The following is a 6,000-nucleotide window of genomic DNA, read 5'->3' as shown; positions in this document are numbered from 1 at the left end:
GATGTGACAGGGCTGTCCTGCAGATGTCTTATGCTGTGTGAGTGTGACAGGGCTGTCCTGCAGATTTCTTATGCCGTGTGATGTGACAGGGCTGTCCTGCAGATGTCTTATGCTGTGTGACTGTGACAGGGCTGTCCTGCAGATGTCTTATGCTGTGTGATGTGACAGGGCTGTCCTGCAGATGTCTTATGCCGTGTGACTGTGACAGGGCTGTCCTGCAGATGTCTTATGCCGTGTGACTGTGACAGGGCTGTCCTGCAGATGTCTTATGCTGTGTGATTGTGACAGGACTGTCATGCAGATGTCTTATGCTGTGTGACTGTGACAGGGCTGTCCTGCAGATGTCTTATGCTGTGTGATGTGACAGGGCTGTCCTGCAGATGTCTTATGCTGTGTGACTGTGACAGGGCTGTCTTGCAGATGTCTTATGCTGTGTGACGGTGACAGGGCTGTCCTGCAGATGTCTTATGCTGTGTGAGTGTGACAGGGCTGTCCTGCAGATGTCTTATGCTGTGTGTCGGTGACAGGGCTGTCCTGCAGATGTCTTATGCTGTGTGACTGTGACAGGGCTGTCCTGCAGATGTCTTATGCTGTGTGAGTGTGACAGGGCTGTCCTGCAGATGTCTTATGCTGTGTGACTGTGACAGCGCTGTCCTGCAGATGTCTTATGCTGTGTGACTGTGACAGGGCTGTCCTGCAGATGTCTTATGCCGTGTGACTGTGACAGGACTGTCCTGCAGATGTCTTATGCTGTGTGATTGTGACAGGGCTGTCCTGCAGATGTCTTATGCTGTGTGAGTGTGACAGGGCTGTCCTGCAGATGTCTTATGCTGTGTGACTGTGACAGCGCTGTCCTGCAGATGTCTTATGCTGTGTGAGTGTGACAGGGCTGTCCTGCAGATGTCTTATGCTGTGTGACTGTGACAGGGCTGTCCTGCAGATGTCTTATGCTGTGTGAGTGTGACAGGGCTGTCCTGCAGATGTCTTATGCTGTGTGAGTGTGACAGGGCTGTCCTGCAGATATCTTATGCTGTGTGATGTGACAGGGCTGTCCTGCAGATGTCTTATGCTGTGTGACTGTGACAGTGCTGTCCTGCAGATGTCTTATGCTGTGTGAGTGTGACAGGGCTGTCCTGCAGATGTCTTATGCTGTGTGACTGTGACAGGGCTGTCCTGCAGATGTCTTATGCTGTGTGAGTGTGACAGGGCTGTCCTGCAGATGTCTTATGCTGTGTGAGTGTGACAGGGCTGTCCTGCAGATATCTTATGCTGTGTGATGTGACAGGGCTGTCCTGCAGATGTCTTATGCTGTGTGACTGTGACAGGGCTGTCCTGCAGATGTCTTATGCTGTGTGAGTGTGACAGGGCTGTCCTGCAGATGTCTTATGCTGTGTGAGTGTGACAGGGCTGTCCTGCAGATATCTTATGCTGTGTGACTGTGACAGGGCTGTCCTGCAGATGTCTTATGCTGTGTGACTGTGACAGGACTGTCCTGCAGATGTCTTATGCTGTGTGACTGTGACAGGGCTGTCCTGCAGATGTCTTATGCTGTGTGACTGTGACAGGGCTGTCCTGCAGATGTCTTATGCTGTGTGATTGTGACAGGGCTGTCCTGCAGATGTCTTATGCTGTGTGACGGTGACAGGGCTGTCCTGCAGATGTCTTATGCCGTGTGATTGTGACAGGGCTGTCCTGCAGATGTCTTATGCCGTGTGACTGTGACAGGGCTGTCCTGCAGATGTCTTATGCTGTGTGACTGTGACAGGGCTGTCCTGCAGATGTCTTATGCTGTGTGATTGTGACAGGGCTGTCCTGCAGATGTCTTATGCTGTGTGATGTGACAGTACTGTCCTGCAGATGTCTTATGCTGTGTGATGTGACAGGGCTGTCCTGCAGATGTCTTATGCTGTGTGACTGTGACAGGGCTGTCCTGCAGATGTCTTATGCCGTGTGACTGTGACAGGGCTGTCCTGCAGATGTCTTATGCCGTGTGACTGTGACAGGGCTGTCCTGCAGATGTCTTATGCCGTGTGACTGTGACAGGGCTGTCCTGCAGATGTCTTATGCTGTGTGATTGTGACAGGGCTGTCCTGCAGATGTCTTATGCTGTGTGATTGTGACAGGGCTGTCCTGCAGATGTCTTATGCTGTGTGACTGTGACAGGGCTGTCCTGCAGATGTCTTATGCTGTGTGACTGTGACAGGGCTGTCCTGCAGATGTCTTATGCTGTGTGACTGTGACAGGGCTGTCCTGCAGATGTCTTATGCCGTGTGACTGTGACAGGGCTGTCCTGCAGATGTCTTATGCTGTGTGACTGTGACAGGGCTGTCCTGCAGATGTCTTATGCCGTGTGACTGTGACAGGGCTGTCCTGCAGATGTCTTATGCCGTGTGACTGTGACAGGGCTGTCCTGCAGATGTCTTATGCTGTGTGATTGTGACAGGGCTGTCCTGCAGATGTCTTATGCTGTGTGATTGTGACAGGGCTGTCCTGCAGATGTCTTATGCTGTGTGACTGTGACAGGGCTGTCCTGCAGATGTCTTATGCTGTGTGATTGTGACAGGGCTGTCCTGCAGATGTCTTATGCTGTGTGATTGTGACAGGGCTGTCCTGCAGATGTCTTATGCTGTGTGAGTGTGACAGGGCTGTCCTGCAGATGTCTTATGCTGTGTGATTGTGACAGGGCTGTCCTGCAGATGTCTTATGCTGTGTGACGGTGACAGGGCTGTCCTGCAGATGTCTTATGCTGTGTGACTGTGACAGGGCTGTCTTGCAGATGTCTTATGCTGTGTGACGGTGACAGGGCTGTCCTGCAGATGTCTTATGCTGTGTGTCGGTGACAGGGCTGTCCTGCAGATGTCTTATGCTGTGTGACTGTGACAGGGCTGTCCTGCAGATGTCTTATGCTGTGTGAGTGTGACAGGGCTGTCCTGCAGATGTCTTATGCTGTGTGACTGTGACAGCGCTGTCCTGCAGATGTCTTATGCTGTGTGAGTGTGACAGGGCTGTCCTGCAGATGTCTTATGCTGTGTGACTGTGACAGGGCTGTCCTGCAGATGTCTTATGCTGTGTGACTGTGACAGGGCTGTCCTGCAGATGTCTTATGCTGTGTGATTGTGACAGGACTGTCCTGCAGATGTCTTATGCTGTGTGACTGTGACAGGACTGTCCTGCAGATGTCTTATGCTGTGTGATGTGACAGGACTGTCCTGCAGATGTCTTATGCTGTGTGAGTGTGACAGGGCTGTCCTGCAGATGTCTTATGCTGTGTGACTGTGACAGGACTGTCCTGCAGATGTCTTATGCTGTGTGATTGTGACAGGGCTGTCCTGCAGATGTCTTATGCTGTGTGACTGTGACAGGGCTGTCCTGCAGATGTCTTATGCTGTGTGATATGACAGGGCTATCCTGCAGATGTCTTATGCTGTGTGTCGGTGACAGGGCTGTCCTGCAGATGTCTTATGCTGTGTGACTGTGACAGGGCTGTCCTGCAGATGTCTTATGCTGTGTGAGTGTGACAGGGCTGTCCTGCAGATGTCTTATGCTGTGTGATTGTGACAGGGCTGTCCTGCAGATGTCTTATGCTGTGTGACTGTGACAGGGCTGTCCTGCAGATGTCTTATGCTGTGTGAGTGTGACAGGGCTGTCCTGCAGATGTCTTATGCTGTGTGATATGACAGGGCTGTCCTGCAGATGTCTTATGCTGTGTGATATGACAGGGCTGTCCTGCAGATGTCTTATGCTGTGTGATTGTGACAGGGCTGTCCTGCAGATGTCTTATGCTGTGTGACGGTGACAGGGCTGTCCTGCAGATGTCTTATGCTGTGTGACTGTGACAGGGCTGTCCTGCAGATGTCTTATGCTGTGTGACGGTGACAGGGCTGTCCTGCAGATGTCTTATGCTGTGTGTCGGTGACAGGGCTGTCCTGCAGATGTCTTATGCTGTGTGACCGTGACAGGGCTGTCCTGCAGATGTCTTATGATGTGTGACTGTGACAGGGCTGTCCTGCAGATGTCTTATGCTGTGTGTCGGTGACAGGGCTGTCCTGCAGATGTCTTATGCTGTGTGAGTGTGACAGGGCTGTCCTGCAGATGTCTTATGCTGTGTGACTGTGACAGGGCTGTCCTGCAGATGTCTTATGCTGTGTGACTGTGACAGGGCTGTCCTGCAGATGTCTTATGCTGTGTGACTGTGACAGGGCTGTCCTGCAGATGTCTTATGCTGTGTGACTGTGACAGCGCTGTCCTGCAGATGTCTTATGCTGTGTGAGTGTGACAGGACTGTCCTGCAGATGTCTTATGCTGTGTGACTGTGACAGCGCTGTCCTGCAGATGTCTTATGCTGTGTGAGTGTGACAGGGCTGTCCTGCAGATGTCTTATGCTGTGTGACTGTGACAGGGCTGTCCTGCAGATGTCTTATGCTGTGTGATTGTGACAGGACTGTCCTGCAGATGTCTTATGCTGTGTGAGTGTGACAGGGCTGTCCTGCAGATGTCTTATGCCGTGTGAGTGTGACAGGGCTGTCCTGCAGATGTCTTATGCCGTGTGACTGTGACAGGGCTGTCCTGCAGATGTCTTATGCTGTGTGATTGTGACAGGGCTGTCCTGCAGATGTCTTATGCTGTGTGAGTGTGACAGGGCTGTCCTGCAGATGTCTTATGCTGTGTGATTGTGACAGGACTGTCCTGCAGATGTCTTATGCTGTGTGATTGTGACAGGGCTGTAGTGCAGATGTCTTATGCTGTGTGATTGTGACAGGGCTGTCCTGCAGATGTCTTATGCTGTGTGATTGTGACAGGGCTGTCCTGCAGATGTCTTATGCTGTGTGATTGTGACAGGGCTGTCCTGCAGATGTCTTATGCTGTGTGACTGTGACAGGGCTGTCCTGCAGATGTCTTATGCCGTGTGACTGTGACAGGGCTGTCCTGCAGATGTCTTATGCTGTGTGATTGTGACAGGACTGTCCTGCAGATGTCTTATGCTGTGTGAGTGTGACAGGGCTGTCCTGCAGATGTCTTATGCTGTGTGACTGTGACAGGGCTGTCCTGCAGATGTCTTATGCTGTGTGATGTGACAGGGCTGTCCTGCAGATGTCTTATGCTGTGTGACTGTGACAGGGCTGTCCTGCAGATGTCTTATGCCGTGTGACTGTGACAGGACTGTACTGCAGATGTCTTATGCCGTGTGACTGTGACAGGACTGTCCTGCAGATGTCTTATGCTGTGTGACTGTGACAGGGCTGTCCTGCAGATGTCTTATGCTGTGTGATGTGACAGGGCTGTCCTGCAGATGTCTTATGCTGTGTGAGTGTGACAGGGCTGTCCTGCAGATGTCTTATGCTGTGTGACTGTGACACGGCTGTCCTGCAGATGTCTTATGCTGTGTGATTGTGACAGGGCTGTCCTGCAGATGTCTTATGCTGTGTGACTGTGACACGGCTGTCCTGCAGATGTCTTATGCTGTGTGATTGTGACAGGGCTGTCCTGCAGATGTCTTATGCCGTGTGACTGTGACAGGGCTGTCCTGCAGATGTCTTATGCTGTGTGAGTGTGACAGGGCTGTCCTGCAGATGTCTTATGCTGTGTGACTGTGACAGGACTGCCCTGCAGATGTCTTATGCCGTGTGACTGTGACAGGGCTGTCCTGCAGATGTCTTGTGCCGTGTGACTGTGACAGGGCTGTCCTGCAGATGTCTTATGCTGTGTGACTGTGACAGGGCTGTCCTGCAGATGTCTTATGCCGTGTGATTGTGACAGGACTGTCCTGCAGATGTCTTATGCCGTGTGACTGTGACAGGGCTGTCCTGCAGATGTCTTATGCTGTGTGACTGTGACAGGGCTGTCCTGCAGATGTCTTATGCTGTGTGACTGTGACAGGGCTGTCCTGCAGATGTCTTATGCTGTGTGACTGTGACAGGGCTGTCCTGCAGATGTCTTATGCCGTGTGACTGTGACAGGGCTGTCCTGCAGATGTCTTATGCTGTGTGAGTGTGACAGGGC

The sequence above is a fragment of the Pseudophryne corroboree genome, chromosome 3 (assembly GCF_028390025.1).
Source record: "Pseudophryne corroboree isolate aPseCor3 chromosome 3, aPseCor3.hap2, whole genome shotgun sequence".
In the NCBI taxonomy this organism is placed as follows: domain Eukaryota; kingdom Metazoa; phylum Chordata; class Amphibia; order Anura; family Myobatrachidae; genus Pseudophryne; species Pseudophryne corroboree.
This window is presented reverse-complemented; position numbering follows the sequence as displayed.